The 22,829-nt window shown below is 36.8% G+C and overlaps 1 pseudogene; it reads left to right on the top strand.

Moving 5' to 3' along the window:
• Positions 1-478: 478 nt before the first annotated feature.
• The window catches only part of LOC144579964 (histone-lysine N-methyltransferase SETMAR-like), a 33,529-nt pseudogene continuing 11,178 nt past the window's right edge, over positions 479-22,829 (top strand).

The following is a 22,829-nucleotide window of genomic DNA, read 5'->3' as shown; positions in this document are numbered from 1 at the left end:
GGGGCTTGGAACCTCAGCTTACATGCATTCTCCTCCTGCCACTTCCCTTGGGCAACACACATTTCCCACCTCAGCTGTTTGCCATTTTTTCCACCTTCATCCCTGTGCCATGGGCAAGGAAGTGGGGATGAACAGAGGCAGGTACAACCGCTCCAGGACATCTTGGGGCCAGACAAGGCAGGGGCTAACTGCCTCTAATTGGCAGCACCATGACATATTCAGTAAGCAATTCAGCCTCTCATCTAGTTCCAATCCAGGCACCAAGTAAGTCTCATCATGGAGGTTGCAAATGGTGCAGGCATTTTGATGTAGCTTTTGACCAAATGCCAAATCCCAAGTGCTACATTGCAATGCCTGCACCATTTGCGACCTCCATGAAGGTCATCGTAACTTGGGAGGAGGCCCTATAGGAAGGGAAGACGATACCTGTCTCGGCTTTCCTGTTGCTGGTGAAAGCACCATGCATTACTTATTCCAAATGGTGTCGGTGCAGCGGCTGGTGGAAAGAGAACCAAGCAGCTGGTGGGCTACGTCAATGTGTATGCTGCAAGTCGCGGGGTGGACCACTGGGGTACCTATGTAGGGTGGCTCTTGCATTGCTGTGCTGGGGAATCTGACTTCAAATAGTAAATGTAAAATACTGTGATAGGTCAGGAGGCAGGGACCACAGAAGAAAGGAAAATGTTTTGTGTTTTGGTAACTTTAAAGGCACATTTTCATTTTATGCTGGGCCCGGCAAATTATTCAGGCGGCCCAGAGAAGAATCTAGTTGCACTTACTGTGGCCCAGGAAGGGGCCTAGAGTGGAAGGAACAGGATGACTTCTTCTCACTCTGCACTACGTCACCTGAATTCTAGCAGCTCCTAGATTACTCGATTCCCTAAAATAGTATTATGCACATTGCATTATATTTACAAGTTCCTAGTCAGTTTTACCTTCCTCCATTAAACTGTGTGCTCAAGCATAGATTATCTTTTTAATTAAGACATAATCTCAGCTTTCAAAGAGAATAAAATAATGAATCTTCAAAAGTTGTGTATTAAATAGCAGAAGAGTTAAGATAGTGAAATACAGAAGAATAAAAAGTAAAAATCATGGAGGGTAATGTGTGTGTGTGTGTGTGTGTGTGTGTGTGTGTGTGTGTGTGTGTGTTGCTTTAACAGAGGTCATAGCCTCTGATATTAAGAAATGTGTGTAACCTAACAGCAGTAGCCTAGTGGAAGCTTCCCTCTCCCTTATACTAGAAGCTAAAGGCTATTGTTGTCCTGAAGGTTGTTGTTGCCTAATCAGAGAAAGAAGTAAGGATAATTAATATGTTAATGATGAAGCACATCAGTTCTCCTTTCTTGCATGTAGCTTAATAGAAGGTCCACATATCTTGAAAACAAACTAATATTTGAGGAGCTTATGTGGGGGAACACTCTGTTGCCTTCATTTCCTACCCAAGACATAGAAGGCACAGGAAAGAAAGTGAAGAGGGTTTGGCTCTTTTGAGATACAAATTTCATTATTTTTCAGTTTGGGGTATCAATTATTTTCTTTCCTATTATCTAAAATTGCAAACAACTAAAATATTATATCAGTAACAAGTATAAAATATTCTGGCAATTCAATACCTTTACTTAACACAGTCTCTGGAGTCTATTACTCACTCATTACTTTGTAGTATGATTGGGTTCCTGCTGAATCACACCAAAGGGGTGACAAAGCAATTTCCTGTAAGCAAAGGACAAAAAGATAAGAAAAGGGCAAAAGGACATGTGCCAGGGGCAAGGAATTGGGAGGAGCATGGGCATGTAGGGCACTCCAGGGCCGGCCCCGGTTTTAAAAATAAATTTTAAAATTTGTATAAAAATTTAATGTAGTTGGAGGAACAGAAAAAGACACAAGAAGGACCTGAGAAAGGGCCTTTGCAGGCAAAATTCATTGAATTTGTAAGAAAAGAGAGTGAGATAAAAACCTCTAAACAATACAAAGAACTTAAGGTACTGTGTATGTTAGAATTATTAGGAAGTGCAAAGGATTTGGAAAGCATTGCTGCAGAGCCTAAGAAGCATTTCCAGGTTTAGGTTACTTGTGTCTCGGAATCTCCGTGCTACAACTACTGAGTTTCTAAGCCACTGTATACAAAACATAGGAAAGATAACGTCTGCCATGGATCCCTATGGCTCTGTGACTTTAGGCAATTTCAACCTCTCAGACCCTTAATTCCTTATTCACATAAAGTCTTGAATAATAATAGTCAATAGATTGATAATGATAATACTTGCCTTATAAAATTATCATAAGTATTAGAAATAGTTGATGCATGTAAAAGACTTAGCGTAGCCTGGCACGTAATGAACATTCATCACATGTTATCTGTTGTGAATGGCAAGAATTAGTGAGAAAAATCTCAAAATTGCCTTTGTGATTCTGGAACTGAAACAAAGGGCAGGTTTTGACTTAGTTCTATAGTGATTGAAAGCTAAATGTTTCTACCTTTGTTTACTATCAACAGCTATATCTCTTTCCCATTTTTTTAATCTGTCAAAATTCAGTAAGAATATGCAAGTTCCTTTTTCAGAGTCTTTTTTTTTTTTTTTTTTTGTATATGTGTGTGCTTAGGGAAACAATATATTTACAAGCATTTCTGTCTTTCTCCTCAATTGCATACTTAAACATTTATCTTTTACAGAAACAAGCAGTAAACACACACACCACACTAATGGCAATACGCTTGGACAAATGATAGTTTTTCGTTTGTTTTTGTTTCTTCATGGAAATAATGGGGTTTAGTCTACAGATGTTTGAACCAGCTGAAGCTCCCCCAGGTCTCAACCCCCGTAAGAGTTCTGTCTTCTTCCTCTTTACCTTAGCGTCTTTTCTAACAATGCACTTTGACACACTAACTTTATTTTTTAAATCCATGCCTAATTGGTATGATTGTAAAAGCAACAGTGATTAGTGATTTCTTTGAAGGAATAGATTAGAATAAAAAGTTATTCATAAAGGGAATGAAAACAATTCTGTTTAATCACTGCTTTTGTTATTTAGGAGTGGTGAAATCAAATATAATTTTGTTCTTAGAGATAGAATGGAGGAGTCTCTTCAGAAGTGCCATGAACTTTATAGGAATTTTAAGAAAGCTTCACCCAATTACTTCTAGATCTAAAATATTTGTTCTTTTCTATGTAACATTAAAGTGAAAGTGATAAAATATAGTAAAGGCTGACATAATAACTGATTATGTAACTGTAAGTGACAAGGAGCTGTGGTTCATGGAAAATAAAAACAAAACAGCTTTCCCGATGCTCTGATGATATTGACTAAGTAGCAAAGACGGGTCTCATGATATATTTATGATACTTTCTAAATAACTCATTCATTTTAAAAATTCGATTCATTTTTCAGGGTGATAAAAGTGGCTGTGGTTATCTTCTTAAGGTTTGTGTGTTTATTCCTGATGTCTTTATAAACACAGAGCTGAGGGTGATGATCCATCTTCATGAAATTCACTAGGCACAGGCTTCATTGTACTTAAACAGAGTGCCAAAGCTGACATCACCTTCCTTGTTCTCACGGGGCTCCAGCTGGGTGAACTATGGGGCATTTGCCCTGAGTTCATGCTCAGCATCAGGGTCAAAGCAAAGGGAACTCTGACAATGATTCCATTGTGAACTTGTTCTGGAAATGCCATGATGATTCTCTATCATATTCCTCATACATTGCACCAGCACCACTCCTTCCCTTCCCAGTGAGATCCTGATCAAGCTTTACCATGCAGACCAGAAGGGCGGGGGAAAGAGAAAGAATTAGGAGAAAATGTTAAGTTGAAACAGCTGCTGTACTAACATGTTACATCTAAAAATGATGAATCTTATTTTTCCTGCTTCTATAATTTCTGCCCTCTACTCTAAAATAGAAATATTAGTATAGAAAAAATGTTAATGTCATTTTACATGTAAGGAAATCAGGACACATGGTGTTCCAAGTATTGACTCTAGAAGTAGAAATCAGGGTTGTGTAATCCATTCAGGATCCTATTTCTGTATATTATTTTAGAACCCCTTAATACATTCTAAATCTGTTTCATTATTGGTTGAGTAGAAATAATCTGCATACAGTATCAAGACATAGCAAAACATACAGTTTGTAAGCTTCCTAGCTTTAAGAGTTAAACTGTTGGGAAAAAAATGAGAAAAATGTTTCAATGGACAAAATAATTACTGAATGTTCTGTGACTCTCTTTTCCTTGTCTTTGAACTATTTCACAACTCTATATGTTGCAGAAAACTAATGATAGGGGCCGGGTACAGTGGTTCATGCCTGTAATCCCAACACTTTGGAAGGCAGAAGTGGGCAGATCATCTGAGATCAAGAGTTTGAGACCAGCTGGGCCAACATGGTAAATCCCTGTCTCTACTAAAAATACAAGAAAATTAACCAGGCGTGGTGGCACACGCCTGTAATCCAAGCTACTTAGGAGGCTGACGTGGAAGAATCACTTGAACTTGGGAGGCAGAGATTGCAGTGAGCTGAGATCGTGCCTCTGCACTCCAACGTGAGTGACAGAGCGAGACTGTCTAAAACAAAACAAAACAAAACAAAACAAAACAAATAATAGGTATCCATAGAAATGAAAATGAATTGTGTGTGGTAGAACTTAATTAGTTATTGTCAGGTGGATATTGACAATATCACATCTATCTGTATATTCACTTCCAAATTTCTGAGGATGTCTGTTGTATATATGCACACTAAGGATTCTCTTTGACATGATTGTAACATCTTGTTGGTACTTTAATTAATGATGAATTAAATAAAATCTTTGACAACGTTTGCTTTCTATTTGTATGACAGCAATAATTTTACAATAAAAAATCCTTCATCAAGAGCTTTAAACCGTTTATAGACTCTTTGTTCTTTCTTTGAATTATAAACCTATAGGTAAAAAACTCTCCACAAAATTAGAAATGTTCTGCTTGCTTAATAAACTCTTATTAAATGTTTCTGTCTTTGGTGTTCAAAAAAAGGGTTGTAAAAGCAATGAGATAATATGAGAATGTGCTTTGGGAAGTGCAAATCTGGAGTCACTAATCCATGAGGGATCTAGGATAAGAAGGAAGCTGTGAAGAATGATTGGCTAACGGTGCTGGCAAAGCATTCAGATCAACATGCCTTTCAAAAGAATGGAAGTCTCTTAAACTCAGGTAATTGTTAAATTGGTTCAACTGCATTATGGCAAGAATGCTTCTCTCTCCTTCCCTAATGTAATGCTGCCCTAAATGACTCCCTACCTCCCTGTTTTGTCTCATGCTTGACACTGAAAACAAAGATAAATATGTGAGGAAACTTAAACTCAATTCTGTCATTTCTTAGAAAGCTACAGACTCTTTGCATTTATTACCAGAGCTGTTCCTTACAACAACTTTACCTGGACCGTATTACTAGCTACATTCTGTAGATGAGAAAAGCAGTGCTGAAAGAAACTAACTTGCCTAGAGTATCCATTCAGTAAGTGGTGAAGCTGGGATGTCAACTCTTTTTTTCTTTTCCTTTTTCTTTTTTTTTTTAAATCTTAATTCTGAAACCATTATGCAATATGGAACCTGCATAGCTGCACTCTGAGTTCTACTATTTGGTTCAGAATCCTGGCTCTACCACTTCAGCCCTCCCTTTTCCCCAGGTAAACAAAAAAAAAATCACACAACATTCGGGGGGAAAGATTGGAATTGAAATGTCTGAAATACAAGGGGACACCCATAGAAGTATGTGTGCACAGAGGGAAGAGAGGAGAGAATTTCATTAAGAATGGAATGATTACCTGTGTCAAATAGTGTAAGGGTATGAACTAATAAAGATGAAAAGAGTAGGCCAGCTTTGCCAGAAAACTTTAGCGAAGTGCAGACAGAAATGAGATAATAGTCTGTTAAAGGCAGGGAGAATATGAAAGCAGGAGAAAGAAGAAAGAGATGGAAAACATGGGAGTGGGATGAGACACTGGTAAATATTTCTTAACAGACCTTAGAGAAGTAGAAAAGACCATCTGAAGGATAGACAGATGCATGAGACTTGGAAATCAGATGGTAAAATCCTGGTGGCAGGTTTTAAGGTCTCTGAAATAAGGGAGAAGGGTGCTGCTAGGGAACAGTGAAGGGGCAGCAAGGAAGGTGAAGGACAACTAAACAGTCTGCATGTGGATGGTTTTGACTTGCATTGTGAGGGATGGCAGAAACTGCATACTCTGAGCATATACATGGTTGGCTAGATAGTCTGCAGGCCAACTGTGAGTGGAAATTTGGAGCAGCACCTATCAGAAGAGTGGTGTGGTTTTCCCACCAGAATTCAAGGACCTAAGATAATGAAGTGGTTTAGGATTAGGGCTGGGGCCAAGTGTGGTAGCTCACACTGGTAATCCCAGCACTTTGGGAGCCCAAGGCAAGAGGATCTGTAGAGTCCAGGAGTTTAAGACCAGCATTAGCAACATAATGAGAACTTGTCTCTACAAAAAATAGATAAATTTTTAAAAATGAAAACAGATTAAGGGTAGCTAGGTAAAGTAGATAGGTTTAGGAAAGGACAAAGGATATGAGGGAAGCAGCAATGTCAACAGAACTGGCTAAAGTGATAAAGGAAAATGGGGGCTGCCTATCTGAATAAAAAAGCAACTGAGCATGGTTAGGGGTGTGAGCTGGTGAAATAAGCAGAGTACCAAGTAATGAGCCTTCTGTAGGACAAAAAACGGCAGTGATGAAACATCCTTGTTCAGATTTCATCTAAAGGCAAGGTGAGCACACACAGGACATTGTTAATGAAACTAGAAAGCTCCCTCTGTGTCTCAACCCTGGAAATATTAAAATGGATATATTATTAAATACTATTTTTTATCTTAATAGAAACCATTGTAAACAGACATCTCTTCCAGCTAAATCTTAAATAGTATTAGAATATGGTGTACTTATAAATCAGTAGTGGTCTGTAAACATATCTTATTATTTCTTTTTCCTTTGGGGGTAAGTAATATCATTTTTGTCTCTCCATGCTTTGCTTAGAAGCAATCCAAGTCATCTATCCAAACCCAAGAAACATGATAGCAGAAAGCACGTTTAAATAATTCTTATAAATGATATCTTTACAGAGTCTTCTTGAAAATATAAAAAGGAAATGAGAAACCACCACACAAATCTCAATGTTTAAATTTGGAGATCTTAATCTATTTTATTTATGGACCTGATCAGGAATAAAGAAAAACTAGTCACTTTCTTTCTTTCTTTCTTTTCAGACAGAGTCTCAGTCTGTCACCCAGGCTGGAGTGCAGTGGCACGATCTCGGCTCCACCTCCTGGGTTCAAGCCTCCACCTCCTGGGTTCAGGTGATTCTCCTGTCTCAGCCACCTAGGTAGCTGAGATTATAGGCATGCTCCACCTCTCCCAGCTAATTTTTGTATTTTTAATAGAGACAGGGTTTCCCCATGTTGGCCAGGCGGGTCTCAAACACCTGACCTCAAGTGATCCACCTACCTTGACCTCCCAAAGCGCTGGGATTACAGGCATGAGCCATTGTGTCTGGCCCTTAAAACTAGTCACTTTCTATTAATGCACAGGAAAACAACCCATTTCCAGTCAGATCTCTGATCCTCATGTTGATACATGACAGAAAGGAAAAGGGGAAGGAGCAATTTTGATAACTAATTTATCACCAGTTTCTACATTTTTGTGTGTTTGATATATTTTAGCCTTGTGTTACTTGTGTTTGTTTAAAAACTCATGAAAATCTTGAGAAATTGGAAAGGAATTTGTCACTACTTAACAACAGGAGAAGGGCTTTCTTTTTCTTGTTTTCCTCTCATCTCTTTACGAACTCAATTGATTGGCTATGTTAGTAGAGATATAGACACTATAAATACAAATCTAGAGAAAATCCTAGACTTAGTATTTGCTGAAATTGCCCAAGAAAATGAGACATCAATTCTATCAGTCTTGAATCTGCTTAAACTTTCTCATCCTTAAGGAAATATTAAGTTAAAGTATCAATTTGGAAAACTTACAAAATAATTTGGGGCACGGTGGCAGGGCTGGAGAAGTCAGTGGAAGTTTTAATGATGGACTCCCTGAGATGGAGTTGGCAGTGGCACTCTGCAAATCAATCCAGAGTCAGAAGGCTAATGTATGCACACAAGCCTCTTAAGCTCTTCTCTATAACAGGCTCAGCATTTTCCTTTCCATTTTTCTATCTGGAAATACTATTAGTCTGCTAATGCACCTTGCTACAAGAGGCAAGAAAGACTTCGGGGATTTGGAATATAATAATGCCTTTGATCGCTGTACAGATTAATTTTCTTAGCAGTTTGCCTAATGTAAACTGGCCTAATGCAATAAGGTTAACTTTTGATAAATATTATTTTCAAACTTTAATTTTCATTTCAATATTTCAGTATATAGTAATATAATCTTAGTCATCAATTTCCCCATTCAAACCCAAAGGGAAAGGAATGGAAACGGAGCAAAGGCAGGGAATCATATCAGAAACAAAAGAAGTTACATGGAATTTAAGGTCCTTCTATATACTTAGTAATATTTAATTATTTTAGGAATTTCAAATTCTATTTTAAGTCAGTAAAATTTTAACATAAAATTTAAATGAAAACTTTTCAACAAATAAAATTAAATGAAAAATTTTAAGATGAGTCATTCTTTTTTTTTGTTCCAATTAGAATATAGCATGTACACAAGGTAACCATCTGGGATGAGCCCTGAGCGAAGTCAGAACTACATCAGGAAGAGATGGTTTTCACATTTTCTGCCTTTTTTCATTATCATATTTTCTGATACTTCTATTTTATGCAAGTGTTACATAAACAAATATCTTCATTCTTGAATTAGTTTGGGGGGAAATTTTAACTTTTTTTCTGGCTTTATTGAGGTAAGTTAATAAGTTAACAAAAACAGAATAAATTCAAGGTATAAATTGTGATGGTTTGATACACATATACATTGTGAAATGTATCTAATTAATTAAAATAAATTTATTAGTTAATTATTGGATTAACTAACACATTCATCACTTCACATAGTTACCACTTTGTATGCGTGGCAGGGAGGAAATGAGGACACAAGTTCTATTCTCAGCAAATTTCAAGTAAACAATACAGTATTAGTAACTATATTCACCATACTGTATGTTAGCTCCCCAGGACTTACTCATCTTATAATTGAAAGTTCTGAATTAACATGTTTGAACATTAACTTGTGAATCTTGTTGTTTTTTTAAAGAAAACCTCAAGTGTTCTAGAATGCTATATTTTAAGGAGAGACTCTTTTTTTAGCTTATTTTTTGTGCAGCTGCCCTGTAGCCAGCCCCCTAGCAACTAACTGTCTGCTCTTGGGTCTGATGCAAGATGTCAGGTCAGTTGCTGGGAAGACAGTTTGGAAGGCGAGGTCTGGAAATGAATTTAGAGCCGTAGGATGCAGGTTAACATTTTCTCCCATACCAGCTGTGTTTCTCAGGGTTTCCAGGTACAGATCGTTAGGGGAAAAATATCCAGGCACTCCCAAGAAAGCGCTCAGTTTCTTCAACTTCCTCATTTCAGCTTCTCTGCACTCTGGAATTAAACTGTTTTGTGCAGCCAGGCTGTGAGAACTGATGCATAAATCATGAGACAGGGCTTTATTAGGGGGAGTAAAGAATTATCTCATATTTAAAATGTTCTCAAACAGAGCTTCAACAGTTGTTCAGAATGCCTGAAGTTTGTTGTTAATATAGATGTACCACTGAAGAGCTACAGGTAATGTCAATAGAAGAATATAATTTTGCCTGTCTTCATTTTGTCACTGTTATCTTCAATGTTTCAAAATCCTTTGCTCCCTTCCAGAAAAGATTCTGAGATTTAGTTACATAATGATACTAAGTTACTTTCTACTTAAAAACATGCTAAAGGTAGAACTGAAAGGTATTTTACAAGCCAAGACAGAATCCGGCTCTGGAGTTCTCTGTTACTCTTATAACCATTGATAACATCACTCAACCTGAAGCTGCGGCTGGGTTTGAAGCACTGCATTCTACAGTGCTTACTTTTAAATGTTGATGTTATCAGCTGTACCAGGGAAAACCAAAACAACAATGAGTGTCAGATCTTGGTAGACCAAAGAAAAAGTATGCCTACACTATCTTGTGAAAATTCAGATACCTCTAATTGCTGTAAATCCAGATTCATATACCAGCAAACATTTGTTGCTAAAATTGTTTAAAATTCACTTCCATCACCTTCTTCATAAAAGCAGAGACCAACTTGACTATCATCGTGCTGCTCTTTGAAAACATTTCCGTGATGAAAGATGACAAAAGCAATGCAACAGCCTACTTCTCTGGGAAAAGCTAGCCCCAGTGCCTAAGGGAAAACATTCACTAGCTCTTTTCATATGAAAATCAGTCTTTGTTCAGAGAAGGCGGGGAACAAGCAGAGACTTTTACTGGGATGAGTAAATCAAGCCTTCAGCAACTCAAGAAGCAAACATACAAAAGATGTTCAACTCCTCATTAGGACTAAATTAGGACAACACTACAATTTTTTATCTGGTTGTAGTTTTATCTGGTTGTGGTACTTTGGGGAAAGTTAATTGACTACTCAAGTAACAACTTTGATAGTACATCGACTGTGACTGTATAAATAGGTTTTAATTAGCAGAAACCTTTTGTAAATTGGACAAAACTTTTTTTTTTTATTATGACTGCGAAAAGTGCTATTTTCTATTTTTTTCTCTTTTAAATAATAGAAAAATATTACAATGTTAGTTAATCCCTCAGTCCTAAATTACAGCTGCTGGGAATGAGGGTTATAATAGTTATCCCATATTATTTTAAATTTTGTATTAAAGTCGATAGAGATGAAAGAAGAAAAATATTTGTGCTTATGCTGAAATTGCAAAGGAACATGTGTGAATGACCTCTTTGTTTCTTGGAAGTGCGAGCAACAGTTTTGTTTTTGTTTTTTGTTTGTTTGTTTGTTTTTTGAGACATGGCTTTGCTCTGTCATCCAGGCTGGAGTGTAGTAGTATGATCAGGGCTCACTGCAGCCTCAACTTCCCTGGTTCAAGTAATCCTCCCACCTCATGCCCAGCTAATTAAATTTTGTCTTGCCATGTTGCCCAGGCTGTTCTCAAACTCCTGGGCTCAAGCGATCATCCTGCCTCTGTCTGGATTACAGGCATGAGCCACCATGTCCAGCCTGGAGAGCAGTATTTTCTATGCAATGACACCTATACTGCTAACTATAATTGAACTTAATCTGGAGAAGCATTTTACATGTTTAATTTTTAAGTGTGTTTAACACAAAAGGAGAAAGGAACCTGAAATAAGAAATAATTTAGTGGTAAAATTATTGATGCTCTTCTTCAATGTAATCCATTCCAAATACAGTTTATTTTGCTACAGAGCATGTTCTGTAATGTAAGTTGAAATGAGATTGTTAAAGAGGGAATGATGTGAATATAACTTGGGTGATGAGAAGGCTCTTAAGGGATTTTCCCCCTGCATTTTGCACTGCCAGCATTTTCACTGTGGTTGAGTGCAAAATATGCTAACAAAGCTGCATACAGCAAGCCACAGAAGAATACAGTACTATACATGATGTCCATTCATCCTGTCTCCCAGGAGGTTGATCATGTGCAAAAGAAACAATGACAAGATAGTGATCCAAAATTACCAGCCATATTTTTGCTATAGTATGTGTGAAACTTGCATCTGCTTATTCACCTACAACTTCTGATGGTGGTGTGCTTTTTCCTGTAATTCAGCAGTCTTTCTTTTACCTCATTCTGACAGCCTACTTTCATTTGCATTTACAATAAAGTCCTCCTAGTTACTGTAGTATTGCTTTCTTTATTATGATTTTAACATTTTTTTAAAACCGTGATAAATTGTTCTTGAGTAGGATTTGTCATTATTGTTAATGCTCTGGTCATCAAGTGGCATAAGTTTTGAGTGGTCTATGCTAATTCGATTTTTTTCCCATTAACTCTGTTACTTGAAGTGTATCAAATGTAGCCTACTGCAAGATTTTCAGAAATGCATGTATATGTTATATCAGATGTTTGTACTGTGTTAAGACTTTCTCCTTAGTTCAGCTAAAGATGGGTTCCTTGCCACACGGGCTGTGAAATATCAGGCTTGTAGACACTTTGAAGGGTGAGAAAAATGGAATTTATTGGGCAAAAAGGGGAAACAGGTACCCTCAGCAGAGCAAGAGTCTTGCCAGTACATGCTTCCTGTCTCACAGATTGAATTCCAGGTTTCACCCAGGAAGAGGAGGGGCTAGGCTCCTCCCCACTGAAAACAGCATGCATTTCCCGAGGCTCCACCCAGTGTGCATTCTGCACAGGCCAGCTGGGGGTTCTCTGGTGATTCCTTTGTATTTGGCTATCCCATCACTTCTAAAATATTTCATATTCATAAAATAAAAATGTTTTAATAATGTTATATAATTGTAAAAGCATTTACAATCTTCAAACTTCTGCATGAAAAATCTCCCACAAGTCAAAAATGGATTTACTGTCCTGATGTAAAATAACCAGCAATCTTACTTTCTAATTTTGGAGTTACATGTGTAAAAAGAAATAAATTGTCTCATAAACAAAATTTAAAAATTGCTTTTAGTTGTGAGGCGGTACGGTGTGGCATGAGAATGCAGGCTCTGAAGCCACACTGCCTGGTTCAAATACTAGCTCCGCCAAAAACTAGCTATATAAATGGAGCAGATCATTTAACCTCTTCATGCCTCAATTTTCTCATTTACAAAATTGTTGTTAGCATTAAATGTGTTAATAGATATAAGATATGAAATATCTTATATGTATGAAGTATTATTACTGCTTTGAAATACAATGAATGATTCCATTATTATGCAGTACATACCTTCTACTGATATATGAGTTTCTCAAAGTAAGACTTATGTCTTATTCCTGTTATATCTTTAATGCATGAAACCTAAGAAATGCTCAATCAGTGCTGGTTGAATTGAATTTAATTTTTTATTACTGTTTTTTGTTGTCCTATGACTAAATAATTTGGAGACTCTTCCAAAGATAATCACTTTTCTTCCTGTGCAACCTATACATATTTTTACAACTATTTAAAATTCTTAATTGATTTTATAATTCTTATCTTTAAAATTTAAAAAGATATCAACAGATGACATTAACAAATAGGCATCAGATGGAAAGATAAAGGAGAGTAAAAGCTGAAAAATGTAAAAGCAAACAATAGTTGAATTTTGGGATATAGAAGTTTCAGTTCCAAAGAAACGACGGACTAAGCTTTTATAAATAGCTAAAATGAATAACAATTCAAGTGAATACCACTTAAGATCTACTACTCAACAAATGTTTTTTGAACCAAACACTCTGTTTGATGCTGATAAATCAGAAAAAAAAAAGGGCCTTTCCTGAAAGTCTTCCGATAATATTAAAGGGATGAAACATATATTGATCTAAAACCCTTGACTAACACAGGACCATAAAGTTTTGAATATGAAGTCGTATCGTAGGTGATTTATCAGACTGGGTTCTAATCTTTAAGCAACCTCTCCAAGCCTGTCAGCCGTTAAAAAAAAAAAAAAAAAAAAAGTTGTTAGATTAACGTTCCTTCAAACTGTGAAATTCTAGAGCTTAATATCTATAAATAGAGCTTTCATTTTTATCCCTCAAATTTCAATGGCTTTCTCAATTGACAGACATTTGTCTCATACTCCTTAAATTACCTTTTCCTACTCAGTGATAACCTTTTCCTACTTATCAAAGAATAAAAGACATACAGATTTGGCAAGAAGCAGGTTATCAGTAACCTTCAAGCAAATAATAGTGGAACTTTTTAATGGTAGTAGATATAATTATAAAGCACTACAAAGAAAATTGATAATATATTCTAAATGAGACATCTTATTTGAATGCTCTATAGATTATTAAACACATTTATTACCGTTGGTCAAGGAACACAACCATATTCTACTTCATATTAAGGTGAAAATTATGAATTAATTTTTTAGTATTCATAATGTTTAAATAGATTAAGATCACTTTCCTACAACTTCAGGGTCTCTAACTACCTTTCTAAATGACTGTTTTTATTGTCATCCATTGTAGAGAATGGTGTCTCTTACTTGGTCAAACATCACCTCCTCTTGCTGGCTAGTCTATGCATTTTCCAGTTTGACTGTTTAGCTATAGCCTGAGTAAAAACTGGATATGTTCTTGCTTTTTTGATGGCACATTTCTTGTTGATTAGCTTTTCTGTCATTAGTCCTCTTGGTTCAGTCTTACTGTACTCTGATCTTGCCGTCTATAAGTAATGGTAAAGGGGGTGTTTTGCTTTCTATACACCTTAACATGGAAAAATAGATGACAGTTTTTTACTGTGCATAATATTGAATGGCTATGTCTGCATTCTTTCTTTTGTGTCTCATATGGTTTGGCTCTTTGTCCCACCTGAATCTTATATTGAATTGTGATCCCAGATATTGGTGGACGGACCTGGTGGGAAGTGGTTGGATCATGGGGGCAAATTTCTCCCTTGCTGTTCTCATGATAGTGAAGGAGTTCTCATGAGACCTGGTTGTTTAAAAGTGTGTAGCACTTTGCCCTTTGCTCTCTCTCATGCTGGCCATGTGAATATGTGCTTGCTTCCCCTTTGCCTTCTGCCATGATTGTAAGCTTCCTGAGGCCTTCCCAGCTTTGCTTCCTGTACAGCCTGTGGAACTGTAAGCCAATTAAACCTCTTTTCTCTATAAATTACCCAGTCTTAGGTAATTATTTACAGCAGTGTGAGAACAGACTAATACAATGTCATTTAATAATTTGACTTTCACTTCATCCAAATTTCCAGAGAACATTTGCTCCTAAATTACTTTCATATTTATTATTTTGTAGAGTTTCATACCTATACAGTATATATATATGAAATATATATATTTTATAGGGTTTATATATATGAAATATATATTTTGTAGGGTTTTATACATATATATGTACACACTTATACATAGGGTTTCATACATGTATATGTATGTATGAAACCCCACAAAATAATACAAGCAAACATAAGAGTAAATTTTTATGATCTTGGTTAGGCAGTAATATCCTAGATACAACACCAAAAGCATAAGCAATAAAAAAATGGACAAACTGTGTCTAGCAAAATTTAAAACTATTGTGCTTCAATAAACATGGTCAAGAAAATGAAATGCAATCAATAGACTGGGTGAAAAGTATTGAAAATTATCTCTCTCTTAAGAAACTTGTATTCAGAATTTATAGAGAATACCTATAAATCAGTAATGAAATAAAAATGGACAAAGTATTTGAATAGACATTTTTCAAAGTGTATACACATTAGCACATGAAAATTTGTTCAACACCATTAATCATTAGGAAAATGAAAATCAAAACCAAAATGAGTTACTAGTTCACACCCACTAGGGTAGCTATAATCAAAAAGCCAGAAAATAGCAATTGTTTGCAAAGATGTGGAGAGACTGGGACTCTCACACATTGCTGGTGGGAATGTAAAATGGTGTAAAAATGTAAAAACATATGCCACTTTGGAAAACCATCTTGCAGTTTCTTAAAAAAAATTAAGCATAGACTTGCTATATGACCCAGCAATTCCACTACTTGTTATTTACCTAAGAGAAATGAAAACACATGTACACTCAAAGACAAATGTACACAGCAACATTTTTCATAATAACCAAAATGTAGAATGGTTATTCAAATATCAATCATTTGATATAATTTTTTTCATGTCTTATATCAGGTTCATTAACATTTGAATAACCATTTGACATTTGAAAATGTGGAAAAACATGCCTTTACCCATTTAATGGAATATTATGCAGCAATAAAAAAGAACAAAGTACCTATACATACTATACCATGAAGGAACCTCAAAAACATTATGCTAAGATGAGGAAGCCCAAAACAAAAGAGCATATCTTACGATTTTATTTATATGAAATGCCAGAACAAGCCAATCTATAGAACAAAAAGTAAATTAATGGTTGCCTAAGGTCAAAAGTTCGGGATGGGAAGCATGGGTGGTAGTGAAGGGGAAGGGATAGAAATAGAGAATAACTACAAATAAGCAAAATACTTCTTCTCAGGGTAACCGAAATCTTCTAAAATTAACTGGGGTGATAGTTGTGCAACTCTGTAAATACTCTTAAAAAAAAAGTCACTGAATAGCAAACTTAAAATGGGTGAATTTTATCGTATTTAAATATCTCAATAAATCTCTTTAAAAGTAATAAGGTATATCCAAGAATTAGAAATTCAACTGCTATTTATACACTGTTGAAGTAAAATAAAATGTAGAGATGAATGTCTGAAATTAAAATGTTTTATCTGGGAAGATAGAACTGCAATTTGGGGCATGTATGCAGACTGATTGGTCTTAAGTATGGTAGAAAAAGAGAAGGTTAGAGGTATTATTAATAGCAAAGACCTGGAATCAACCCAAATGCCCATTGATAATAGACTGGATTGGAAAAATGTGGCACATATACACCATGGAATATTATGCAGCAATCAGAAATGATGAGTTAGTGTCGTTTGTAGGGACATGGATGAATCTGGAGAACATCATCCTCAGCAAACTGACACAAGAACAGAAAATGAAACACCGCATATTCTCACTCATAGGCGGGTGATGAAAAATGAGAACACATGGACACAGAAAGGGGAGTACTAAACACTGGGGTCTATTGGGGGGAAAAGCGGAGGGCCAGTGGGAGGGGGAGATGGGGAGGGATAGCCTGGGGAGAAAAGCCAAATGTGGGTGAAGGGGAGAAGAAAAGAAAGCACACTGCCATGTGTGTACCTACGCAACTGTCTTGCATGCTCTGCTCATGTACCCCAAAACCTATAATCCAATAAAAAATTAAAAAAAAAAAAAAAAAAAAAGGAGAAATGTTAAGTATTGCTCTTCAAGAAAGGTCATGGGCAATAGTGACGTTTTGGGGAGCTGGTAGGCTCTGAATGGTAAGTGACTGAGTTGGGTAAAACGAGTCGTAAAGTTGTAGCAGGTTGTCCCAGTGGCCATTAGGTAAAACTGGCTTCAGGTTACGGCTGGCAGGTTCAGCACCCAGGTTTAGAGAATTACATTTTTGGAGCAATGTTATGTTCCCTGAGTGTTCTTCTCTGCTGGCTTCTTGACTGGTTTAGTTGGGTATGATAAGAATTACCCAATATGTATTTCAACTTTCACAATACCAAAGATGCTCATAGCTTTAACACAGATGTATCGTGAGAGAAAAAGAATCAACAGTGTCGGAAATTTGAAATTATTCTATAGATTCTTTCTCTCTATAGTACACTAATTCTTTATAAAGTTTTCTCTTTTTTTTGGAGACAGGGTCTTGCTCTGTCTCCCAGACTCGAGTGCAATGGCACTGTATTAAGCCATTCTCACATTGCTGTAAAGAAATATCTGAGACTGAGTAATTTATAAAGAAAAGAGGTTTAGGTGGCTCACGGTTCTGCAGGCTGTACAGGAAGTAAGATGCTGGCATCAGCTCAGCTTCTGGAAGGCCTCAGAAAACAAATAATTATGGCAGAAGGCAAAGGGGGAACAGTCACATCACAAGGACAGAGCAGGAGCAAGAGAGCAAGTGGGGATGTGCCACACATTTTCAAATGACCCGATCTCATGAGAAGTCACTTACTATCACAAAGACAGTACCAAGGGATGGTACTAAACCATTCATGAGAAATTCACCTCCATGATACAATCACCTCCCACCATGCTCCACCTCCAACCTTGGGGATTATATTTCAACATGAGATTTGGGTGAGGACACATATCCAGCATCATCATCGCTCACTGAAGCCTTGGACTCCTGAGCTCAAGTAATTCTCCCACCTCAGGCTCTTGAGTACCCACTATGCCCAGCTAATTTTTAAAACATTTGTTTTTGTAGAGTTTCGGTCTCCCTATGTTGCCCAGGCTGGCCTCTTACTCCTAATTTCAACTAATCCTCGCACTTCAGCCTCCCAAAATGCTGAGATTACTGGCATAACTTCTTGTTCCTGGCCCTGCAAAGTAATCTTTAAATAATATTTAGTTAAATCCAAAATTAAACACTTCTGATTAAAGATGATACACTAAATTTGCTGCTTGATTTTCTCACAGCATGATATGTAATTTACTCTTTTGAAAGTATAAACATTTGAAACACATCAGAAGTTTAATACTTCACTTGCTTTCAAATTTATTTTCACTTGAATGAAAGGCACAATTTTGAATATAATTTGCTTTATGCTTCATGTACTGACAAGTACATAGGAATATGTGTTTCTTAGTACAAGCTCTGTTATTAACAAGCAGGGTGACCTCAAGCATGCTTCATAAATTCTATCTAATTTTTCCTACCGTTTTTTTTGAGATGGAGTTTCACTCTTGTTACCCAGGCTGGAGTGCAATGGCGCTATCTCGGCTCACCGCAACCTCCGCCTCCTGGGTTCAGGCAATTCTCCTGCCTCAGCCTCCTGAGTAGCTGGGATTACAGGCACGCGCCACCATGCCCAGCTAATTTTTTGTATTTTTTTTTTAGTAGAGACGGGGTTTCACCATGTTGACCAGGATGGTCTCGATTTCTTGACCTCGTGATCCACCTGCCTCGGCCTCCCAAAGTGCTGGGATTACAGGCGTGAGCCACCGCGCCCAGCCTAAGTTTTCCTACCTTTAAAATTACAATAATAAAAGTATAGGCCTCACCAACATGTTGTGGACATTAACTCAATTAATACATGTAAGCCGTTTTGAAGAATGCCTAGTAGATAATAAGCACTCAATAAACATAAATTATTATTGCTATATTTCTTTACTAAGATAAAGAGTTTTCTGAGATCTTTTGTATATAAGAACTCTATCAGAAATCATTTAATCCTGGCATTCTTTTGCTTACTTTAGAAGTCTGTGAAGAAAAAAGGTAGATACCTCTGATTCTAACCAGGTAGGAATATATAGACTGTGTTCTTTCAATGGACAAAGCAGTCAGGTGAAATATAAGTAATTCTGTCTACAAACCTTTGTTATAATGATGTGTTGAGGGGCCTGGTACAATGAGAGCCTCATGGGTGTTACTCAGAGAGGTTTCTTTCTTTTCCTTCAGCACAGTGGCACTGTGAGGGTGATGGTGTTGGCCACAACTTTACAGCTAACGATGACAGTAGTTAGAATAGAGAAGGTGATGAGAGGATAAATGGTGTCCTTGAGGAGGGCTATTATATGTGAGCTAATGCGCTAAGCACATTTACCCAATACACTAGGCATATTAACTCTTGGCATAGTGTTATGTCTATTTACACATGGAGACACTAGAGCTTAGAGATTGGAATATTCACTCAGTTACCAAGCTAGATAGTAACAGAGACAAGACTCAGACTCCAAAGCAACTCCAGTTATTCCCACTACAACACTCTGTCTTTTCCAAATACCAACCACACAGTCTGATACATTGAAAAAGTCAATTCTTTACTGCTTGAGATAAATTGCAAGCCACCAATTCTTCCTTCCTTCCTGGAAGATTTAATTTGACAGCTGGGTACAGCTTGTGTCTCTTTTTTCTTAATTTTGAAATCTGCTCTTCCCTTTAGCTTATATCTATATAGTTCATTTTAATGTGGTTCTCTGCAGCCCACGTTTTCCTGTTTAAATTTTCCCTCTGACAAGTGATCATTTATAAATGCATTAACAGGTATTAGTTGTGACAACTACATTGAAATAATTTTTATGGTAAAATTACTTCTAAATTAGTTTTTTGTCGAGCATAGATTTGCAGCTTAGTATTGTATAATTTGTACATGAAATTGGGTTATTCTGTCTGTGATTACAAAAAAGTCAGGCACATGGGAGACATAAGAAAAAATTAAATTGATTAGTTTAAAGAGGATAAATTAGTATGGCAAGAATATTTTTTTCCTGTTCATAAAATTCTACTTTAATCATGTTATCCTTCAAATCAGAACTCTCAATGATTCCCCAGTCCTTTTAAAATGCAAACTATTTATACTGTCGTCAAGTTTATCAGGTACTTCTCCAGTCACATCTCTCATAGCTTCTCTTAAAAACTTTCTGCTCAAAAAAAAAAAAAAAAAAAAAAACTTTCTGCTCAATCCAGTGCCTGTTGAGCACATTTCCACCTCTTTCAATTTTATGCACTATTTACTTTTACTATAATGCTCCACATGCCTCTCTGACTATATGCATCCTATTCCTCCTTCAAATCTCACCTCCTTCATGAAGAGCCTTCCTTGCCACCTCTCTCCTCTGAATTCCTATGTTCTTAGTATAGCTGTCATTTACATGATCTTAGAGATAATTTGTAAATCCTGTTACATTTTGGGAGAGGAGAATGAAGACAAATTAGGTTCTGCAACATGACCTCTTTCTGATTGAGCTCAAAAGAACAAGGCTCATGTATTCCTATGGTTACAACACCAAAGGAAAAAAACAAGGCTAATTTTAATTGCTCCAGGAGGTGGCAGATGCCTCCTACATGGAAAGCATTGTACTAAGAGCTACTGGGATGCAAAGTGATTAAGATAATCTATGAATTACACACTTTCAGAACAAGGCATTATATACTTTAAAATAAAAGAAGAGAAGGAAGGTATTATCTGATATTTTCTGGCTCTATGACTCTCAGCAACCTTTTACAGACTTCAGGAAAAAGTTTATATTAACACTAAGGAAGGATGTCAATGATTTATTTCTCATCCAGCTTGGGAAGTTCGCTTCTCTGAGAGTCTTTCCAAATGTGCATATTGGCTGATGTGATGATTAATTTTATGTGTCAACTTGGCTAGGCCAGGGGACCCATATATTTCATCAAACATATCCTGATGTTTCTTGGATGAGATTATATAAATCAGTTGACTGTGAGTAAAGCAGATAACCCTCCATAATATAGGTAGTCCTCATTCAATCAGTTGAAGGCCTTACCGAAAAACGAAACAAAGCAAAACAAAAAAGACTGATCTCCCTAGAAGAGGGAATTCTATCAGTCTTCTTTTTTCTTTCCCTCCCTCCCTCCCTCCCTCCCTCCCTCCTTGTCTTCCTTTTCTTTTCTTTTTGATATGAGGTCTTGCTATGTTGCCCAGGCTAAATTCCTGAGCTCAAGCAATTTGCCTGCTTTGATCTCCTAAAGTGCTAAGATTACAGGTGCGAGCCACCACGCCTGGCTCCTGCAGTCTATCTTTAGTCTCAAGCTGCAACATCAACTCATCTGTAGATCTCCAGCCTTCTACCCTGCAGAATATGAATTTAGCCTCCACAATTGCATTAGCCAATTCCTTAAATAATCTCTCTCTTCTCCATCTTATTATTTTTCTCTGGAGAGACAATACAGCTAAGTCCCAGGTTAGCACTATTTGCCTATGATTTATGTATAAAATACAATTTATTTTTCATATTACAGTTGAACTTTGTACACAAATCCTTGCCTGCATTTATTACTTTTCCTTAGTTTATACCTTGAAGTGGAATCCCTACATAAAAAGATGTGAACATTTTTAAGATCTTTGAACCTTATTTAGATTGTATAAAATACCACAGGGCTTTGTGGCATGTTCCCTGAATTTATAATTTTTGAATGTGAATAGTACAGAAGAAATAATTATAGGATATTTGCAATTTGCATAGTGTCATTTTTTTACTTCCCTTTCTTCTCTATGAGGTGATCCCTTTTCATTCTATGCCTTCATGAATAACAGCAGCAATACTAGTCTATGAATATCAATTTTTTCTCATAGGCCTTAATCTTTTTTTGCTAGTAGTTGAGAAAATACCTCTTTCTGGCTTACACCTATAATCCCAGCACTCTGGGAGGCCAAGGTGGGTGGATCACGAGGTCAAGAGATCGAGACCATCTTGGTCAACAATGTGAAACCTCGTCTCTACTAAAAATACAAAAATTAGCTGGGCATGGTGGTGCACACCTGTAGTTCCAGCTACTCGGGAGGCTGAGGCAGGAGAACTGCTTGAACCCAGAAGGCAGAGGTTGTGGTGAGCTGAGATCGTGCCATTGCACTCTAGTCTGGGTAACAACAGTGAAACTCCATTTCAAATAAATAATAAATAAATAAATAAAAATAAAGACACTCATATGAGAAATTAGTAGATTCTAAAATGCTGTTGGAGCAAAAAGACACTTTGCAGCTACATTTGTAGAACAGTATACCCTTACAAAAGAGTACAGTTCTCCTAAACATTATACATTCATTTTTACTGAACACTGACCGGAATGCACCCACACCTGTAATGCTGTTGTGCCATGTTTTTCTCTGAGTCTCCACTGATAGGACTTATATTCATATTCATGCATTTTTCTTTACTGTATTTACTCAGCAAATAGTCACCCAGTTTTTAGTATACGCCGGACACTGGGATACAGCATGAACAAAACAGACTTTTGTCTGCTCTGTGGAGCTTCCATTCTAGTGGGAAAAGCATATCTTTACCAAATGCACAAAAGTCTTACAAATTAAGAAAGTAAGGGGAAAAAAGTAAAATGAAATTGTTGGAATTTCAAAGCAGGAGTGGGTTGCAGCTGAGTTTTCTTCTTTTTTGCTAAAGTACCTGGGCCATGGGAACATCTTTTTTGTGACCCTTGTAACATATGACCGTTGGAGGGGCTGCATTATACTTCAGAACTCTCACGGTTCTCTTGGACATGGTGGCCTCTCAGAACCCTGCTTGGCAAGCTAGAAGGCACAAAACTTTCAAGGGAAGTATTAGTACATCTGATAGAGTAATTTTAAATTTATAAACCTAAATTATGTGCATTATCAAAGCTTCAT

This window comes from Callithrix jacchus, chromosome 17 (genome assembly GCF_049354715.1).
Source record: "Callithrix jacchus isolate 240 chromosome 17, calJac240_pri, whole genome shotgun sequence".
NCBI classification, from domain to species: Eukaryota; Metazoa; Chordata; class Mammalia; order Primates; family Cebidae; genus Callithrix; species Callithrix jacchus.
Note: the sequence above shows the minus strand (reverse complement) of the source record. Positions and strands in the feature narration are given on the sequence as shown.